General features: G+C 42.2%; 1 protein-coding gene across 1 annotated transcript in view; it reads right to left on the reverse strand.

Annotated features, from left to right (window-relative positions):
- ZNF148 (zinc finger protein 148) overlaps positions 1-22,231 on the reverse strand; it is a 1,243,505-nt gene that overhangs the window by 1,054,641 nt on the left and 166,633 nt on the right. The window lies entirely within an intron of this gene.

The raw sequence follows: 22,231 nt of genomic DNA on the forward strand, positions 1-22,231 counted from the left end.
TGTTCTGTGCGAGGATTGCAGTTGCTGAGTCTTGGCATATGGTTGGAGTAATTGTAGGGCTGAGATTCTGTTTGGCTGGTATATTAGTTGGTGAGTAAAGACAAGTTGGGTATAGGTTAGCTATTGTGAGAATTTCTAGCCAATTTATTTGTTGTAGGGCAGAGCAGTGGTGGGACCTATATGGGGAGCTAGTGGCGAACATGGCTATTTTATTGTAGGCTGATTCAAGTTTGGTAAGGTCAGTTTTGTTAAGGTCTGTAAAGATGGGAGAAGCATAGAGAAAAAGAAGTTATGTACCTACCATAACGTTCCATGTTAGTTGTCTTCATCTCGCCTTCTTTCTTGCTTGTTGAGATCTTGTTGTGTTGGAGCCGACCCACAGCTCCGACTCGGCCATCTTCTATAGCTCGAGAGCTGTTTACTGGCTCGAGGCTACCCCTTATCCCATGATGCCTAGCGCTAGCTACCCAGATCTTGTTTGTAATAGCTAACCCCAGACATATCAAGAATAATCTGACCAAACTAACAGGTTGGGCATATATGTTATACTCTTTAAATCAGTAGAGGAAGCAAATCAGAAAATACTCAGCTGGTGAAATCTAAATTCCTCTCGGTCCAATAGGACAGGGGGATGGAGGGGGGGGGACGCAAGAAAGAATGCGAGATGAAGACAACTAACTTGGAACATTATGGTAGGTACATAACTTCTTTATGTTAAGTTGTCTATCTCACCTTCGTTTCTTGCTTGTTGTGACAGCGTCCCTAGCACCTATGATCCTGGGTGGCTCATTGGAACAGACTCTTCAGAACAGTGGAACCAAATTTAGCTCTATTCCTGGAGGTCGTATCTAACTTGTAATGAGAAATAAAGGTTTGAGGATTTGCCCATGTGGCTGTGGCACAAATAGAGTCCATGGGTAACCTAGATTGGAAGGCTACAGAAGTAACTAAAGCCCTAGTAGAATGTCCTTTCAGTTTGGCAGCCAATTCTTTGTTTCTTAGTTGATAAATGAAGGTGATAATGTGAGACAACCACCTAGACAGGGTCACTTTGGAAACTGGGAGACCTTGTTTAGCCCTAGCATAGGAAAGGAAGAGTTGGTCCGACTTCCTTATATCCTTAGTTCTGTGCAGGTAAAAACGCAATTGTCTATGTTTTATTTATTTATTTTTTATTTATATTTGTTGACCGGGAGTGTCCGACTGGACATAGGTCCATTTTCAGCGGAGGCCTGGGGAAAAAAGCTCCACAGTAAAATAAATAGACAGTAGTTACATTGGATTACATAGCGATTAACAATTTAACATAGCAATTACTTACAACATATTTACAGATGAAGAACATAGTACATCAGTAGACAACTAGAATCTTTATCTGTGAAGTACATAACAGACATTAACAAATGTTACAATGAGAAGTTCCTGCTGTATAATAAGTACTAGGCTTATGAGCATCTGAGCTTGCTATAATCAAGGTAGTTAGTGGATTGGAGAGAAAGGTAGTGGTTGGATGGGGTGGATAATATTAGAGTGGGAGTTGCAAGGGCATAGCCAGCATGTTTTTAGGTGCGCTTTTAGTAAAGTTTTGAAGTGGGTGCATGATGGTATGGAGGTAATTGCGGGTGGGAGTGAGTTCCATAATTTGGCTATGGCGTAAGAGAATAGTGCTTCACCAGCAGATTTATTGGCTTTAGTGATCTGCAAGTGATTTTTGTTGCTGGATCTTAGTGGTCTGGTAGTGCGATAGGGTTGGAGTAGATTCTGGAGGGATGGGACATTTAGTGGATGGTTTACTAGTTTGTGGGCGAGTGAGAGTTGATACCACTGAAGGAAGTGAGGGAGTTCAAGCCAGCCCAGTTCAGCAAGTGAGAGACAGTGGTGACTACAGTAGGATGCCCCTGTGGCGAATTTGGCGATTTTGTTGTAGCAGGTCTCTAGCTTGTTTAGATCACATTGCCTTAGGTTGGTATATATTGGAGAGGCATAAAGCAGGGTGGAGATAAGATGGGAATTTGCTATTGAAATATTTGCTGTTTTGGTGAGAAATTGCTTATTTCTGTATAACGCTCCTAGTTTTTTGTGGACTTTTTTTATGGTCATGGATATGTGAATGTCAAATTTTAGTTTATTGTCTATTTCTACTCCTAGCAATTTGGTGTGTTCAGTTGGGTATATAGTGGTGTTGTCTTTTGCTGTGATGTTAAAGTGAGAGTTGTTTTGAGTATGTTTGGTGGGTTGGAAGATGAGTAGTTTAGTTTTGTTTGGGTTGAGTATTAACTGGGCATCGGATAACCATATTTCAACAGAGGAAAAGGCTTCCTGTGTGAATTTTTGCAGTTTGGGTAGGGACTGGGCTGAGCAAATAATGGTCGAGTCATCTGCATATTGTATGAGTGTGCCATGTTTGGTGGCAGAGGCTGGATTATTGGTGTAAACAGAGAAGAGTAGGGGTCCAAGGATGGATCCTTGGGGAACCCCTATGGAGACAGGTAGTTGGGGAGATATGTAATTCTGCCATACAACGGACTGTTGGCGGTCAGACAGTTAATTCTGAAACCAGTTGGTGACTGATTGTGAGAAGGATAGGTTACTGAGGACAGAGATAAGTTGTTTGTGTGGGACACGTACATCCAAAAGGTGTAACTTGTATTCTGCCTTGTTGGTGTAGTTAGGGAAGAACACTGGAAGGTCTATGGATTGGTTTAGATTATTTTCTGAACACACTTTAGGAAGGAAGGATGGATTAGTTCTCAGTGCTACCCTATCCTTGTGAAAAACTAAGTATGGAGAACGAACGTTTAGTGCCTGAAGTTCCGATACACGTTTGGCTGAAGTAATAGCTAACAGAAAAAGAGTTTTCCAAGACAGAACCTTAAGGGAGCATGAAGCCGCAGGTTCAAAAGGGGGCATAATCAAGGAGGTTAATACCAAATTAAGGTCCCAAGGAGGAGGGGGATCTCTCACCGGGGGCCTAAGGAGAGTAGTCCCTCTAAGAAAGGCTTTACACAGCTTATGAGACATGATATTTAGATTAGCAAAGCCAACATGATATTTAGAAATGGCTGCTAGTTGAACCCTGATTGTGGCAGAAGCGGACCCAGAGTGAAAAAGCTCAGTTAGGAATTCTAAAATCTCGTGAACTGGGGCTGAAAAGGGATCTATGTTCCTAGCCTCTGCCCAATAAGAGAAACGTTTCCATTTACTAGCATACGTTTTCCTAGTAGCTGATTTGTGAGAGGATACAATAATCTCACGCACAGCTGGGGAAATGTTGGGAAGCCTGGCTAGGGTTGGAATTGGATCAACCAAGCTGTGAGCTGGAGGGTCTGGAGGGATCGATGCAGCTCTCCTGATTGATGAATCAGCAGGTCTGGAATAGGATCCAGGGCTGCTCGAGGAGATAACAGTGCAGGAACAGAAACCAAATCTGTCGAGGCCAGTAAGGAGCAATGAGGATCATTTTGCAACCCAACAAAGTGGCTTTCTGTATGAGTTTGGGCATAAGAGGAAAGGGCGGGAAGGCATAAAGAAGTCCCTGAGGCCAATCGTGGACTAGAGCATCTCTGGTAGGATGACTGGGAAGCGGTAAAAGGGAGAAATAGTTGCTGCATTTGGTGTTGAAGGGGGTTGCAAACAGATTGCAGCAAGGCTGTCCCCATTTGTGGAAGATGAGTTCCGCAACTACCTGATTCAGAGACCACTCATGAGGCATGAGAATAGCTCTGCTGAGCCTGTCCGCTATGACGTTGAATTTCCCACGGATGTGCGTTGCAATCAGAAATCATTGGGAGGAAATCGCCCACTGCCAGAGTCTGAGTGCTTCTCGACATAGGGGGTAGGACCTGGTTCCGCCCTGCTTGTTGATGTACCACACTACTGACATGTTGTCCATTTGAACTGCAACTGTCCCAGGAGGGAGTGAGCTCTGAAGTGCTTGCAATGCTAGAAGCACGGCTCTCATCTCCAAGACATTTATGTGCAGATGGTACTCGTGAGGTTGCCATGTGCCTTGGACTGTCCTGCCCTGATAATTCTCCCAACCCACCCCATCAGTGAGGCGTCCATGGTCACTGTGTCAACTGGAGGGGGTAGGATGAATGGTCTGCCCAGAGACACTAGTGGGGAGACCATCCACCAGGAAAGGTGTGTTTTGCAAGTTTCTGTAATTATAATCATGTGGGACATGGGGAGTTGTTGAAAGGACCACTGTGTGAATAGAAGCCACTGCAGGATTCTCATGTGAAAGCGGGCTAGAGGTATCAGAATAATTGCTGCAGCCATAGAACCCAGAGTTTGAAGGACCAACCGGGCTTGTACCTTTTTGCATTGCATGAGGATATGAACTTGCTGCCGAATTGTGGCCACCATGTCCGGCGGTAGTCTTGCGGACATACTTCTTGTATCTAGATCTGCTCCTATATAGGTAATAGATTGACAGGGCAACAAGGCAGATTTTTCGAAATTTATGATAATGCCTAACTGGGCCCAGATTGCGATTGTATAGTCCTTGGCTTGAAGAAGTTGATGCCTGGTAGTAGCAGTAAGGAGCCAGTCATCTAGATAAGGAAACACCTGGAATCCTTGACGTCTCAGGTGAGCCATGACCACTGCCATGCATTTGGTGAACACCCAGGGGGCTGTGGTGAGACCATAGGGCAGAGCTCTGAACTGATAATGACTAGCTCCCAGCTGGAAGCGAAGGAATCTGCTGGGGCGCCTGTTCATCTTGACGTGGTAGTACACATCCTGCAGATCTATTGAGCACATCCAATTGTCCTAACCCAAAAAGGGTAGAATGGACTGATGCGTGACCATCTGAAACTTTGTTCTTTGAACAGACTTGTTTAGTCTGCTGAGATCCAAAATTGGTCTCCAGTCCCCTGTCTTTTTTGGTACCAAAAAGAACCTTGAGTAAGTTCCGGATCCGAGTTGGTCTGCCAGGACTTCCTGGATGACTCTTTTTTTCTAGCAGTCTTGAAATTTCTATGATTGCTTGGGCCCTCAGATTGGGTGGAACATTTATTATTTATTTTATTTATTTTATTTTACATTTGTTAACCGGGATGGTCCGACTGGATACATGTCCTTTTTCATCGGAGGCCCGGGGAGAAAAGCTCCAACAGAGTTACATTGATAATTAGGTACAGTAAATGAGCTGAAAGAACTTAACAAAAACATAAGGAAAAATGCTAAACGTGGAGTAAACTCTCCTCCTAGTGCATCCAATGTAAAATAATAAAATAATGATAAATTCCAGATACGGAGGAGAGAACACAGCTCAGGAGGACATTTCAAAAAACTCGAGACATCCAACGTGCTAAAAACACAGTATTTATTCGAGCCACCTACTTGGCTTCTTCAGACTCATGTATAAACACACAAACAACATTCCCAGTGCTTTAATACACATAATAGGCGGGAAATGCTAATCATTAGCTCCACCCAAAGCAGTTAATAGTTAAATCAACATTTATACAGGCAAAGCTCTATAGAAAAGCTCTGTAGGAATAATCACCAAACAACTAAAAACCTCATTGAAAAACATATACATGACATAAAGACAGATCAACACAACTGAGCATGTATAAGAGTTAAAAAGAGTTAAAAACATTAAGAATAATATATAATATGATATAATGTAGCTATCACATTAACTGGGCATAAATGGGCATAAATATGAGGGATTGTGATCATCCCCACACATTTACCAAATATAATTTAACGTACAGAGAGAATAAGGCCCTGAAGGATCTCTCCAATGATGTCTCTCTATGTATTAGACCGGCTGACAAAGGAGGGGGCATTGTAGTTATGGGATCTAATGATTATGCCAATAAGATGCTACACATGCTTGGCGATACACAGTTCTACCAGCCACTAGATATAGATCTTGTGAGGGTATTCTCCCATAGGGTACATTCATTTCTATTGGGACTTTTGAACAAACACATTATAGACAATCAACTTTTCTCTTTCCTTGATGTTCAATCACCACTGATTCCATTGATCAGTGGACTCCCCAAAATACACAAAAATATGGTAGATCCTCCCCTGCGACCAATAGTAGCAGGCAGGGGATGGATCACTGAACCCTCTTCAATATTTATAGAGCGTAATTTGAGACCAATTGTAGACATGAATAGATTCATCTTGAAGGACACAAAACAGTTTCTGGTTGACCTGTATGATTGTTTGAAAGATGTAACAGACATAACAGAATTAACTTTTGTAACAATGGATGTAAAATCCTTATTTACAGTTATCCCTAATTTAGTGGGTATTGATTTTTTGACCAAACATCTGAAAAGGGTTTCTGAGATGTCTGAATCTAAGATCATGTTACTCGTTTCTCTGTTAGAAGTGGTTTTGCATAATAATATTTTTTGCTTTGAAGGCAATTGTTTTTTGCAGAGGGATGGCGTAGCTATGGGCACTTCGTGTGCCAATAGCTACGCCAACCTATTTATGGCTGAATGGGAGAACACATATATGTATGAATTACCTACTTTTATAGAACACACAGTGTTCTACAGACGTTTTGTGGATGACCTCTTCTTCATTTGGAGAGGTTCCACAAATGTACTTCATGAATTCATTGACCATTTGAACCATGTTACAGCTTATATTAAGTTTAGCTATGAGATCTCTACAACCAAAATCACCTTTCTTGATGTCTATGTTGAGAAGCTACCTAATGGGTTGGTTAATACTGGTGTCTTTAGGAAGCCATGTCATATTAACACACTCCTGCATTGCCATAGTATGCATCCCCAATATGTTTATAGAAACGTTGTTAAGGGACAGGCAATGAGGGCCTCTAGGTACAATCCCACCACCACAGGTTATGAACAAGACCTAGATGACTTATACCATCGTCTGTCCCAACGTTGTTATAAGGACCAAGAGATTGTGAAAGGGTTTGAAAGCGTCCAAGAAACTAGACCAGGTACAGCAGCACCTTATTTCTCAGATAAGAGGCTAGTTATTGAGGAACCACTTCAAGCAAATATACCTAACTTTCACAAAGAAGCATTTACTATGTTTTACACCACTGATGCTTGGAGAATTAAAGATGTGGTCAAAGCCCACTGGAATGTTCTAACAGTTGATACACAGGTTAGGGAGAGGTTAGGTGAGTCTCCATATTTCAGATATAAAAATAAGAAAAGCCTCAAGAAGATTTTGTGTGAAAGGAAAACACCTAAGGCTGCAATCTTAGATAATTCTGGAGGTACTCACATTTGTGGTAATTGTAACTATTGTTCTTATATTAATAATGAGGTTACATTTGTCCATCCAGTCAGTCAACATACCTACTATTTGAAAGCTAATGGGAATTGTTTATCTACTAATGTTGTATATATTGCTACCTGTCAAAAATGCTTTTCTTTCTACATTGGAAAGACTAATAGACATTTAAAAGATCGCATACGTGAGCACCTTTATGCCATAAGAATGCAACATAGAAGTAATGCACTTGCGAAACATATCCTTGAATCTGACCCCACACATACCTTTAATTTCAGGATCTTAGAACAGATGCATGTAAATGTCAGAGGAGGGGACATTAGAACACACACTGAAGCTAGAGAGAATATGTGGATCATGAAGTTCAGATCAGATGCACCTCCAGGACTGAATGCTAAACTATCTGTCAAACCATTCTTAAGAATGAGAAGACTTAAAGCACATTAACAGGTATATAAGTCTTATGTCTTTTAGCTATAAACCTAGATGCTATTTATTTATGACACTAATTTGAATAGAACTTCGTTCACATGTTTTAAAGTATTCATCATCTTTATTTATGCCCAGTTAATGTGATAGCTACATTATATCATATTATATATTATTCTTAATGTTTTTAACTCTTTTTAACTCTTATACATGCTCAGTTGTGTTGATCTGTCTTTATGTCATGTATATGTTTTTCAATGAGGTTTTTAGTTGTTTGGTGATTATTCCTACAGAGCTTTTCTATAGAGCTTTGCCTGTATAAATGTTGATTTAACTATTAACTGCTTTGGGTGGAGCTAATGATTAGCATTTCCCGCCTATTATGTGTATTAAAGCACTGGGAATGTTGTTTGTGTGTTTATACATGAGTCTGAAGAAGCCAAGTAGGTGAAAGCGCTTACTCGAATAAATACTGTGTTTTTAGCACGTTGGATGTCTCGAGTTTTTTGAAATGTCCTCCTGAGCTGTGTTCTCTCCTCCGTATCTGGAATTTATCATTATTTTAACAAAAACATAGGCTATTTACATACAAGTACAAGACTGCCATTACTATTTCTGAGATTACTACAAATGCAACATTAATAACATATTAGCAAGGACGGTAGGCAGTATAATGACATAGAGTTAGACAGGATACATATTTCTTTATCACAGTATACAAAGTACTTGTCATCTTAGCTAGTTGTTTATGTTTTAGTTAATGGCACAGAGCTAGTCTGGGTTTGAGCAAGGACATAGCCAGTGTGACTTGAAGTGGAGTTTTAGACTATTTTTGAATTGACTTAGAGAAGTTGCAAGCATGATGTTATTTGGGAGAGAGTTCCATATTTTACCAGTGGTGTTGGCAAATAGCACGTCACCACCTAGGTTGAGAAATTTAGTTGTTTGGACAAGGAGTCTGTTTGCTGAGCGAAGGCAGCTTAGATTGGAGTAGGGAGTCATCAAGTTTTTTAGTGCTGGGGTATTCTCAGGTTGTTTAAGGATTTTGAAGGCCTCTATGAGTTGGGACTGGTGAAGAAGGTGTGGGAATTCTATCCATCCAAGCTTTTTCAGGTTAGTACAGTGGTGTGTTCTGTAGGGTAGGCCTGTAACGAACCTGGCAATGTGATTATAGCAGGATGAGAGCTTGGCCAGATCAGATTTGTTAAGGTGAGTGAGGACAGGAGAGGCATATAGTAGGGTAGAGAGAAGGTGTGAACGGGCTGTGGCTGTCCTGGCATTCGGGGTAAGGAAGGCTTTAATTCTATATAGGGTCCCAAGTTTCTTGTTGACTGACTTAATGGCTTGGTTGATATGTATATCAAATCTGAGTTTATTGTCAATGTTTACTCCTAATAGCTTTGTATAGGTATCTGGGGAGATGATGGTCCCATTATTGGATTTTATAGTGAAGTTTTCAGTCGGAGATCTATTGGTTGGGTAGAAGAGAAGTAACTTGGTTTTGTTTGGATTTAAGATCAGGAGATGGTTGGCAAGCCAGTTTTCGACTTTGGTGAAGCTATGTTGAGTGGTAGTTAGTAGATTTGCAAGAGAGGCATTGGAACATATTATAGTCGAGTCATCTGCATATTGAATGCAGGTGGCTTCAGGAATGACTGTTTGGATGTCGTTTATGAAGACTGAAAAGAGGAGAGGTCCTAATATGGAACCTTGAGGAACTCCTATGGTATTTGGTAGTAGGCAGGAGAGCTTGTTTTGCCACATTACTGCTTGTTGTCTCCCAGTGAGGTAAGCTTGAAACCAGTCAAGGACTGGAGTATCTAGATACAGGGTTTTTAAAGTATATACAAGTAACTGATGGTTTACCATATCAAAGGCTTTCGATAGGTCCAGGAAGAGAGCAGAGGATATTTTTTTATTATTCCGGTTAAGATTAATGTTTTCAGTAAAAGAGAGGAGGGCAGTGGTTGTATTATGATGGGGTCTGAATCCATGTTGAGAGTCTGTGAGTAGTTTATTTTGGGTTAGATAGAGCATTAGTTGGTTGTGCATGCACTTTTCCATAATTTTGGCAAGTGGTGATAGTATGGCTATAGGTCTATAGTTGGATAGTTCTGTGGATGAACCTCCTTTGTGGAGTGGAATAACATAGGATATTTTCCAAATTGAGGGATTGAGGCCTCGGTTATGGTTCTGTTAATTAGGATTGAGATAGGGTAGGCTACGACATCTGCAGCAATTTGCAGGTATTCAGCCGGCAGAAGATCGGCTGAAAGGGTGGTTGGCTTCAGAAAGGCATCTGATAAAGGATGTGGACACTGGCTGGAAGTTAAAAGAGAGTGGTGAGTCGGGTATAGTGTTTATAGAAGTGTGGGGAGGAGAAAGTTGGTTAGCTAATGACTGGATGGTTTCTGTGAAGAAAGTATTGAATGAATTGGCTATATCTTCTTGGCTCTTGTCAGATAATGTTCCTGGGGTCGGAGTAGTGGATTTGCCTGGTTGGAGAAGTTTATTTATGCCTGCCCAGTACTTTTGAGGGTTATTCTGATGTTTATGTTGCAGATTGTAGAAGTAATTTTTCTTATCTAGTATGATGGCTTTTTAGTCTCATTTCTAAGTTGTTGGAATTTGATACGATCTAGGGTAGTTTGGTAGTGCCATTTATCCCACGCTTTGTCTCTAGTTGTTATTTTGGTTTTGGTGTCTGTTGTTAGCCAGGGTGCTAGTTGAGTTTTAATTCTTATTGAGCGTTTAGGGGCATGCAGTCAAGTATAGTAAGGAATGAATTGTTAAATGATGACACTGCCTCATCAAGGGAAGGAACTTTAGTTTTGTCCAGTTACATGATTTGAGTTCAAGTTGAAATTTAGTTGGGTCAAAGTTTTTCTTGGATCTGATAGACCTATAAATAGGTAAGCTTGTACAATTAATTTTGTCTTTCATGATGCATGTGAGCAGGTGATCACTAAGATCATTAGGGAGAGTTCCAGACATATAGTTCTGGGGATGACTGTTGGTGAGTATCCAGTCTAGTATACTCTCTTTTGGTTATTGTTACCTGTACGTGTGGTAGATGATATTATCTGAGAGAATCCATGTAGGTTAACAGGGATGGGGTTGGACTGTGCTGTGCATTGGTTCCAGTCAATATTAACATCGCCCAGGACAATGGTTTCTTGAGGGTAGTTGTTGGCTATCCAATGTAGAATGACCTCTAGTGTTTCTACATTGTTCCCAGGGGGAATATAGGTGACAATTAGGTTAATGCCCTTATGATTATTTAGTAGAATTTTTAGAGCTAGTATTTCAGCGTTAGAGACCTGGGGTGGTTGTATAGGGTTAGTTATGATGTTAAGTGTGCTACTATAAAAGACGGCTATTCCACCTCCTCTTTTCTTTACTCTATCTGCCCTAAGTATATTGTAACCAGGAGGCAGGATCTCATTGTTTTTGGTTGATGGCCGGAGCCATGTTTCAGATAGACACATTATGTTGGGGAGGTATGTGGCTAGTATAGCATGCAGGCTATGTATCTTATTGTTTAGGCTTCTAATGTTTAAGTGGCATATTAGGAGGGAGTTGACCAGTCGGTGGGAGAGTGGTGGGCTGGTAGGATTTTGAGTTAAGGTTGGGCCTGGATTAGGATGGATGTCCCCATCTTTGGTTATGTTTTTTCTTAGATACGCTAGTAGTCTAATAACTTTGAATAGCAGTTTTAGTTCATATTTGGATTTTGGTGTTGATTGGAGTGGTTTTTTTAAAAGCAAGTGGTTGGAATTTATAATTTTTGGGGTAGTGTAGAAGTGGGCAAGTTCTGCAGTCAGTGGAGGTAGGGGGGGTCTTGGTTTGGCATTTTGGATAAGAGAAACCTACGAATGTGAGATTTTCATAGCTAGTAAGAAAGTATGGCAGAATTAAGAGTGGTAAGATAAGAGGAAGGAGTTTATAATTATTTATAGACATGTTATATGTCATCAATGGGTGGGGTCAATGTGCTTCAGAGGAATAGTAGTGGTTAAACAGTAAAGTGGTGGGGGGGGGATTGGAGAGGAAGTTGTGTAGGTTGGAGAGGAAGTAGGGGTGTGGCCTAGTGGCTATAAATGTAGACACAGTGAGGGCGGGTGGGATAAGGGGGCAGGGAGGGGAGTGAAGCAAGCCCGAGCGTAGCGAGGGCGAAGCGGAGCGGGGCTAACCCAGTCCCAGTTTTTGGTCCTATGAGTGGGGTAAATAGTCTGATAGTGTAAGTAAGCAGACTGGAGTACAGGCTTGAAATTCAACATAAACATATACAGTTGTAAAATGTCTAATACAATTCAACATAAATAGGCATTTACAGTTGTAAAACACTTACTGGAGAGACACGGAGCCTTCATGGGGCCTGTAGCAGAGTGGATTGTAGTTTTACAAATGGTGCCTGCCACAGGTAATATTTATTAACTCTGGGATTGTCTTAAGGTAATAAACAGGGAAGGGGAGGGGAGAACAAGGGTGTGAGCAGGCAGTTATTTGTACTGATGCTAATGAGCCAAAGCAAGACAAGTATGTGTTAAGAACAATCACAATTGACAAGGACTGCTCTGAAACTGTAAGTCTTGTCTTAATTTCTCAGGTGGAAAACCAGGATAACCTTGTATCAGTAGGCTACTGTGGTATAGTTTAAATAAACAAACACACAGTATTGATCAGTTATTGATACTATTTGCTAACAGAAGGGAATAAGAGAAAGTGGAAGATGTGTGTGTGTGTGGTGGTGGTGGTGGGGGGGGGGGCTGCTTACAGCCAAAGCACAGTGCTCTCCAGGGGAAAATGAAGATTGGCTCAAACAGTTAGACACATACTCAAAGTTAGCTGTAGCTGTTTGCAGACAGTTCAGACCCAGACTGCACTTTTCTTATAGGAATGTTAAAGGTGGTACCGGAGTTGAATACTTAAGAGTGGTGTTAGGTTCAAAGTTAGCTGTAGCTGTTTGCAGACAGTTCAGACCCGGACTGCACTTTTCTTATAGGAATGTTAAAGGTGGTACCGGAGTTGAATACTTAAGAGTGGTGTTAGGTTGGAGAGACACTGAGCCTTCATGGGGCCTGTAGCAGAGTGGATTGTAGTTTGGGGGGGATTTGTTTGACGATAGGGGAGATTGGAAGAAGGGAATTATGTAGCCTCCGGATAGGATTGATTGTACCCATTTGTCTCGCGTAATGTCTTGCCAGGCTTTTGGGTACAGTGAAAGTCTTCCCCCAACTGCCTCCAGTGATGGGCAGTCGAGCAACCCTTCAGGGGTGCTGGAAGGGCTTGTCAGAGAACGATTCTCTGCTGCCCGGGTTTTGCGGACCCCCTCTGCCTCGAGGGCGGCGTCTGTTGTTGTTATTTCCTCCTCTGCCCCTGGAGGAAAAATCACTACGTGTATCAGGCGAGGCTCCCTGGGATTTCCGAAACCACATTTTTCCACTCTTCTGACCTTTGGGATATGGTCTGGAAGGAGTGGAAAAATGGACTCCCACGGCAGAGAGAGTCTTGCCTTCCTGTTTACACCTAGTAAGAGTGTCCTTCACCTGTGGTCCAAAGAGAAATGAACCATCAAAGGGGGTGTTGGTGAATGACGCTCTAAAGGGCTCCACAAAATTACACAACCGCATCCATGCGTGTCTCCGAAGGGCCATGCCTGTGCCTGCGGCTCTACTCGCACCATCGGCTGCATAGGAAATGAGCCTCCTGGAGGAGTTAACCACTGAATTAAGGGTCGCTAGCTGAGAAGCTACTTTAGCTTGAACTCCTTCAGCTGATGGATCCTGGAGGGTATCTCCAAGCTCTTTTAAGAGATCCCTCTAAAGCCTGGTAAAATGGCACAAGTAATTCAGTGACCTCATGGAGAAGGTCGCTAAAGCAAACATTCGCTTCCCATATCTGTCCATAGTCCTAGACTCCTTGTTAGGAGGATGGACAGAGGAAGAAGTCTCCGCTAATTTCTTTTTAGTGGCTGCTGCTACCACCATGGCATCCACAGGAACACCCTTTGTAAGGAACTGTTTGTCAGGGGGTGCAGTAATAAATTTGCCAGGCTTCCTCGGGGTTGGTTCCACTGTGTCCGGGGCTGACCAAGCCCTTTGAGCCAACACAGACATTAATGGATCGAAGGGGGGAAACACCCAGGAAGTGGAAGGGTGAGAGCCAAACGCATCCAGGAATACGGATTCATTCTCAGTAGGGGTAGGGCAGTCCAGTTCCCCCTCTGCCTAAGCATTTCTAGGATGTCCGAAAAGGAAACATCTTCAGAGGGGGATCTCGGGGACCCTTCCGATTCATCCAAATCTGTATCCGAAGTGACAGACTCAGGGGAGTCAATGTGCTTCCTCTTGTACTTCCTCTTCCGAGGGGCCTCCTCCGAATGATCAGGGGAGGCCTCGGAAGTGGAGGAAACACCCAGTGGGGTGCTCTGGAGTGCTGGTTCACCACAGAGGTTGACACAGGTACTACAGGGGACGGAGTCAGTGGGGTTGAACGTGGTGCTGACTCATGGGCCAGTACACTCATCATGACATTGAAGGCATCCGTGCCACGATGCAAAGAAGGATCCGGCTCCGAGGAAACTGGAATCCTCCTCCACACCGAGGGGGACGGCTCCGAGGCCGATGTAGGAGCCGAGCTCACCTGCGCCAAAGCTCCGACAGGGAGAAAGAGGTCGGACAAGGGTCCGATGCCACTCGCCCCCTCGGAGCCGACGAGGGAGTCTCAGCACACAGATCCCTCGACGGAAGGTAGCATCGAGGGGATCGGAGCCGATGACAGAACCGAAGGGGAAATCATTATCGGTGCCGACGGTTCCACGATTCGAACTCCAACAAACTCCGGCTCCGAGCTCACAGGAGTCGGAGGAGGAACACTGATTGAAGTGGACGGAGCCGACACCTGTTGAGGAGAGCTGGATAATATTTTGGCTAGTGCCTGCGATTTCAACAACCTACTGACCACTCTTCTTCACGTCATGGTCTGAGAGTCTGGAAGACCGAGAGGAGTAGGAGGATTTATGACTGCGGTCACTCTGCAAAAGGGGAGACCGAGGGGCCAAATGTATCGACTCTAAAGACGGGGACCTTGGTCTCTTGTGGGTCCGAGACGGCTCCGACCATACTGGTGGAGCCGACTGGGAAGCAGCCTCCTTGGTTCCAGCCGGAACCTAGGTAGTTGGCAATATTTGGACCAATGACGGCTCCGAGCTGGGAGCCGACGATTTGGTTAGTTTAGAAGATTTCACCGGCTGAGCCTTGGCTGGTGAATCCTGGGGCTTAAGGAGACCCCTTAAAATCAACTTAATTTTGCGATCCTGCAGAACCCTTGGGCTGAATGCGTGGCATACAGAACAAGAGTCCTGCAGGTGCACTGCGCCTAAGCAATAGATGCAAGAAGCGTGCCCATCCGTCAGAGACATTTTCTGACAGCATGAGTCACACTTCTTGAATCCAGATACTTTGGATTCTTTAGACATCTCTACAGAAAAAAACTTTGGCCAAAGGCCCAAACAACAAAAAACTATAAACACTAATCTGTAAACACTAATCTATCCCAAAAACATGAAAAACTACAATGAAAAGTAATCTTTTTTTTAAATAGGAAGCCTCTAACTTAAACGACTACCTATAAATTAAAGAAGACTAAACTAAAAGAAATGCTACAATAAGAAGGGAAAAACGGGGGGGGGGGACTCTCTAACTTAAACGAGTTCTTAGAGAAAATTCACTACACTAAAAACTACAACAAGCTAGTTAATAATATGCTGAAAGACTACACTTATCAAAAAATATCAAATATATCCCCTAAATAGCTAGAAAAAGTATTAAACTAACTTACTACAGCCTGAGCCAATAATAACGAACCTCGCAGCTGAAGCGGCAAATGAGATCTGGGTAGCTAGCGCTAGGCATCATGGGATAAGGGGTAGCCTCGAGCCAGTAAACAGCTCTTGAGCTATAGAAGATGGCCAAGTCGGAGCCGAGGGTCGGCTCCGATCCCAACAAGATCTCAACAAGCAAGAAACGAAGGCGAGATAGACACTTAACATCAGTAGATAAGAGATGAGTCCTGGTGATGCTTAGTCTAGAATAACTAGTTAGGAAAGCATTAATTTGGTAAAGAGAGCCTAGTTTGATGTGTGTTTTTTTAATGGTTTGAGAGGTGTAGGTCGAATTTTAATTTACTATCAATTGTGACACCTAGTAATTTGATATGTGAGCTGGTGTTTATGATTGTGCTGCTGGAGGAGTGGATTTGAAAAGTGGCTGAGGGATTGGGTGTTTTGGTGGGGAGAAAAGAGCATGAGTTTGGTCTTGTTTGGGTTCAGTATGAGGTTAGTTTTAGTTAGCCAGGATTCTACTTCTAGGAACGATTGTTGTGTTATAGCCTGTAGTTGTATTAGAGAAGGGGCGGAGCATATCAAGGTAGAGTCATCTGCATACTGGATGACAGAGGCGAGAGATGTGGATTTATGGAGTTGATTTGTCAAGATGGTAAAAAGTAGGGGGCCTAATATGGAGCCTTGTGGAACTCCTATGTTAACAAGGAGCAAAGATGACAGCTCCTGTTGCCATCTAACAGCCTGCTGGAGTTTGGTTAGATAGCTGTGGAACCAAGCTAGGGAAGAATGACTGAGATGTAATGTGGCCAGTTCTGACAGCAGTTTGTGGTGTGAAACTGTGTTAAATGCCTTTGAGAGATATAGAAAGATGGATGAGACATATTTATTCTGATTTCTGTGTTCATTTATTGTGTTAGTAAACTGAGGAGGGCGGTTGTGGTGCTGTGGTGGTGTCGAAAACCATGTTGTGTGTTTGATAGGAGATTATTGAAGAGAAGGTAGTTTAGAAGCTGAGAGTGAATACATTTTTCTAGTATTTTGAAAAGAGGTGAAAGAATGGCAATGGGCCTGTAATTAGTAAGCTCTGTAGAGTTGCCACCTTTATGCAGTGGGGTGATACAGGAGACTTTCCAGATTAGTGGAACATGGTTCTCAGAGATAGAGTGGTTGATGAGGATAGAAATGGGGTAGGCTACGACTTCGGAGGCAGCTTTGAGGAATTCTGATGGGAGGTTGTCAGCAGCTAGGCTGGTGGGCTTGAGCTTACGGAGTAGTTTTTTATGGTATGGGTTGGGACGGGGTTAAAGGAGAAGGAGTTTACACCCTCACTGTTGGCTACAGGGATTGTAGTAGTGATGTTCTGGTCATAGTCAATAAGTGAATGAACTATGTTGTGATGTTATCACTTGATGGGGGTGTGGTAGGATTGGGGGTGGACGTACTACCAGGTTGCAGGAGTTTGTTTATAGTGGCCCAGAATTTTTTGGGGTTGTTTTTGTTTATTTGCTGTACAGTAATGTAGTAGGCTTTTTTGTCAGCTTTTATCTGGGATTTGGCTTTATTCCTAAGTTGTCTGAAAAGTAGAAGCTTGTCATTGCTTTTGCTAGTTAGCCAGTGTTCCCATGCCTTGTCCCTTTCTTTTAGTAGGTCTTTGGTCTGGTTTCTAAGCCAGGGTTGTGGTGATGTTTTATTCTAGCTATTCTGCAGGGGGCCAGGCTCTTTAGGATGTTGAAGAAGGTGGTGTTAAAGTGTTGAACAGCATCATCTAGTGGTAGTGTTTTGAGGGGGGACCAGTTAATTTGTTGGAAGAGGGAGTTGAAAATGTGGGTATTAATTTTTTTCTTGTTGCGGATTAGCCTATAGGCTACTTGTCTAGGTGAACTAAGATTGTTTCTGATTAGGTATGTGGGTAGGTGGTCACTTATGGTACTGGAGAGGCATCCTGCTACAAGGGGAGTGTTATTTTTTGTGAGAATCCAATCCAGGATGGATTGTCTGTTTGAGGTTTTGTCTATTCTTGTGGGGTTATGTATGAGCTGGGAGAAACCATATAGGTTTATGAAACTGGCTGGATTACTGGAATTATAGGTGGACCAGTCAGTGTTGAGGTCACCCATAAATGGTACTGTTTTGAGGGGGGACCAGTTAATTTGTTGGAAGAGGGAGTTGAAAATGTGGGTGTTAAATTTGTTCTTGTTGCGGATAAGCCTATAGACTACTTGTCTAGGTAGACTAAGATTGTTTTTGATTAGGTATGTTGGTAGGTGGTCACTTATGGTACTGGGGAGGCATCCTGCTAGAAGGGGTGTGTTATTTTTATTTGTGCGAGTCCAATCCAGGATGGATTGTCTGTTGGATGTTTTGTCTATTCTTGTGGGGTTTTGTATGAGCTGGGAGAAACAGTATAGGTTTATGAAATTGGCTGGATTATTGGAATTATAGGTAGACCAGTCAGTGTTGAGTTCACCCATAATTATGGCTTACTTATTTATTTATTTGTTTGTTTGTTTTATTTATTTTTTTTGTAACCTTAAATGTCCTCATGGGGGCAGACATCCTAAATACAATTTTGTTTCTTTGGAAAGCTAAATGAAGTGCGAGTGCAAAGCTCATGAAATTAAGTCACTCTGCTATATTTTGTCAGATCCTAGTTCCATTCACTTTGAATGAAAGAACTGAGAAATACTGCTAACTTTATTATAATCCTCGGTGCAAACATCAGCTAATGGACTGCAGTGACTCTTACAAATGTTTTTCTTCGTGTTGTGTTACACATTCTATTAAAGCAACTTCCAGAAGTGTTAACAAATTTGCTGAGATCAGAGAGAACAAATTTTTGTTTACAAAGAGAACTGTTTCAAGTTTCAGTCCCTGCCCTGGTTACTCCATCTTTTCTCCCTTAGTCAGCTAGAGTATTATCTGCCCTGCCTTGTATGGTTCAGCTAATTAAATCACCTCTACATGACAATACACCTAGCCTTGTATAACATTAACATCCCTTGTGCTTCTCTTTACTCCTGTCATCTGAGCAGCACTTTTACACAAAATAAAGTTATAAAATACATGGGTCAACTCAACAGTGTATGTGAATCTCACCACTCCTGAAAATTAGGCCAGTAAAATGTTTGAAATGTATACTGACTACTGTGTGGTTATCTTTACATAAACAGGCATACGCCGCTTATGTCCAGGATAGGTTTTATCCCGTGGAACGTTAAGTGGTGTAGACATTAAGTGAAAACCCTATACTTTGTATTCTGCTTTGATCAAGACCAATCTGTAGAATAGTTAATTGCATTTACGTCCGCTTTGCACAGTATAGAAGTAAATACAGTCGGACGTTGTGCAGAAGGACGTTAAGTAGCACACACCTGTAGTAATACTAACTTAGATAGCATGAAGTCAAATGTACTATTTCATGCCAAGCTTCACATAACAATGAAACGCTTCTGTCCTCAGATGTAAGCCTCTGTTTTCTGTGAGTGCTGTATTGTTGTGTACATCTTAGCAGATGTTTTACATTATGAAACATTTTGGAAGTTACTCATTTCATTGCTATAAAGTGCAGTGCCTACCTGTATACATACTTGTCCTGGTCAGTTATTAATAGTATTTCACAATGTACACTGCTAAAGCCATTTAAACGCACTCCTAGCCAGGCAGCATGTGTTACACTGTGGTCTTTTTTGAGTTATTTAATGTTAACCAAGCAACAGTTTGACTTTAGCCCATCACATTTGTTTAAATTCCATTAATCACACTTTGAGGTGAGTAGTAAACTCATTTCCCTGCTGCTCAGTGTATCCAACTCAGACTATACACACTTTATATTTCTTGTAAGCAAACCATGATTCAACTCTTCAATTATGCATTACATTCCCCCAAATCAGATCCCCAACCCACAAAATCAGATGCACTTTTTCACACTTTTCAAAACAGTACCATAGACTATGCAACATTAACCAAATCTCTACATTGTGATGTTTCAGTGTCTAATGGAGACATGTGCATGGATTACTGTTAGGTCATGAATCCCAGCAGCAGTAGCGGCAACATACAGCAATGACACCACCTGGCAACCAACTAGACACACATCAGTAACGTACTGGCAAACAAGAGGAAAAGGTGGATCTCATCACAAAACAATGCTGTACCAGGCAAACAAAATCAGCAGCAGACAAGGACAAATTCTACAGCACCAACACAGACACACGTAGTCTGCAAAAACCACAAACACAGACACCAATGTCCCTTTTGCAGCATATACCACATAAATCCACACACTACAGCTGCATATCGTGGAAAATACACACATGATGAAAAGGAAAAGATACTGTTCATGTGAAATGTGCTGCAAAATCCACATTCTCATAAGCTTTTCAACTCAGTGCAAACAAATAAAAGGTTGTCTGTCTTACTTCAACAGTTATGGCACCACCCGTAACCCATGAGGGGCTCGTACAATAACTTCTGTGACCATTCCATTAATTTTCTTTAGTGAGCAGTTTATACCATTCTTTTAAATACTGCTGAAAGTTAAAATTGATTTCTATTGTTTACAATCACCCCCTTCTCACAAACTTGTCACAGTACACTTGTTACTGAATACTCTTACACCAAATGCACTATTTATTTATTTAACATTTGTTTACCGGGAAAGTCCGACTGGGTCAAGAACCCATTTTCAGTGCTCAGACATAAAGAAATATAAATAGTCTGAAGAGTCACCTGATACTGGACAGCCAGGTCCAAACCTGAAGAGCTAGTCTGCACAGGAGGTAGAACCATGCCCCCCCTTGTTTGTTGATGTACTACATTACTATGTATTGTCTGTAAAGATTTTAAGAGTCCCTCAAAGGAACACAGTATGGAAGGTCTGAAGAGGAAGAAGGAGACAGATGATGAATCCACCACTAATGCTCTAGTTTGAGGTATGGAAGAAGAGGAACTAAGGAGGCAGGAAGAGGCAAATAACATAGTGGTGGTACTGACCAAGAGAGGGTCTCTGAGGAGGAAGGATGAATGAGCAAGTTGTGTAAAAAGGAAAATTTGTAATCCTCAAGTTGCAAAAAGCAATCATAGGAGGGAGGCATTTCAAAGAGGGGAAAAGGAAGGAGGCCAAACAAAAAAAAAAGGAGAAAAAAGGCCTCAGGTCTTTTGCTCTACTATTTGGGATATACTTCAAGCCAGCTGCACAAAAAGCTGACCAAGTTTTGTACTATGTGTGGGCTGTCTTTTAAATTCCCTAATGATATATGATCCCAGAGTGCCTGCCTACTCCAAATCTCATCATTGGTGCAAGATGCATGGCCTCAAACTGAATGCCAAGAAATGCATCATTATCTCCACAAAAACAGCCACCAGTTCAACTGCTTTTTCATCAACATCATCAGTAAATTACTGCCTTCTAGCTCCAGATCTCTTCCTAATTGGCTTTTGCCAGCTTTGTTTAGGCAGAGAGATCACCTCTGAGCGATAGAGTATCAGAGTGAGCGATTTCACGAAGGTGAGTGAGAATCTTTGTGTAGGCATCTGGGCATCTGTTTGAGGCCAATTGTGAGGCATGTTTGTGAGGTATTGTAGATGTCTTAGATGTTGTCTTGAGCAAAGGGAAAGTTTGTTCTGTAACGGATCTAATGAGTGATGAGTAGAAGGGGGAACAATGACCTCTTTTTTCTGGATTTTTTTCCTTTGTGAAAAGGGTGTGTGTGAGTTAGAGAGATTTCCTGACTACTGTGATGATGATGTTATCATTTATCAAAGGAGACAACTGCCTCTCCATAAGGTCTCTCTTCACACACTTTGATGTTAGTATACTACCACCTATGTTGTAGTTCATGGGTACAGAGTTTTTACCCAAGGGGATGACAATGCACTTTTTGGCATTGAGCTTGAGGCCATGGCTTTGACACCAGGCATCTGTCTCAGTGAGGCCCTTTTATAGGATGTCCACATTGTTAGGAGTTTCGATTATGGCTCCTAGTTTGCAGTCATCTGCGAACTTCGTTAGCCAAAGACCTTCTGTGTTAGCCTGTACTTCAGACAAGTAGATACCAAACAGGAGAGGACCCAGGACTGAACCCTATGGTACTCTACTTGTCACTGGTCTGAAGTCGGATTTGGAGTCTGTAATTTGAGAAGCAAGCAGGAAACTGTGTAGTTTATAACAGTAGGGCCTAGGAACAGAGTACTGGGTATATAAAAAGAAACAAAAAAGCATGCTTGTAACTCATACCTGCCTCTAGGCATCTGCTTTACTGGTTTAGCTTCGCTCATTCGGCGCCCCACCCTGCCCCCATATCCCACCCGCCCACAGTAGTACTACGTTTATAGTACCACTGGCAAGCCCCCTTAATTAGCTAACCAACTACATGTGCTCCTAGAACCCAGCAAACTCCTAGCACAATAATACACCCTCTATCCACCCCAATATCCATGTTAACCCACCAATAGCTATTCTATTCTCTCTAATCTTTTATCAACCACTTACACTCAACACAGACCCTACCCTAGTAATTTACTATGACTACAGCTAAAACATTAATGCTGCTACACTTAGTACTCCTGCTATTCATTCCTTATCACTTAAGAATATGTACAGCATCTTGTAATCCAATACCCAAACTCTCAGACACCAACCCAGCATTTAATAAGTTTATCCACCACATAACCCCCCCTCTCCTAATTCCTCACACCCCCAATTACCAT

Source organism: Protopterus annectens, chromosome 6.part0, assembly GCF_019279795.1.
Source record: "Protopterus annectens isolate FY-2018-M chromosome 6.part0, PAN1.0, whole genome shotgun sequence".
NCBI classification, from domain to species: domain Eukaryota; kingdom Metazoa; phylum Chordata; order Ceratodontiformes; family Protopteridae; genus Protopterus; species Protopterus annectens.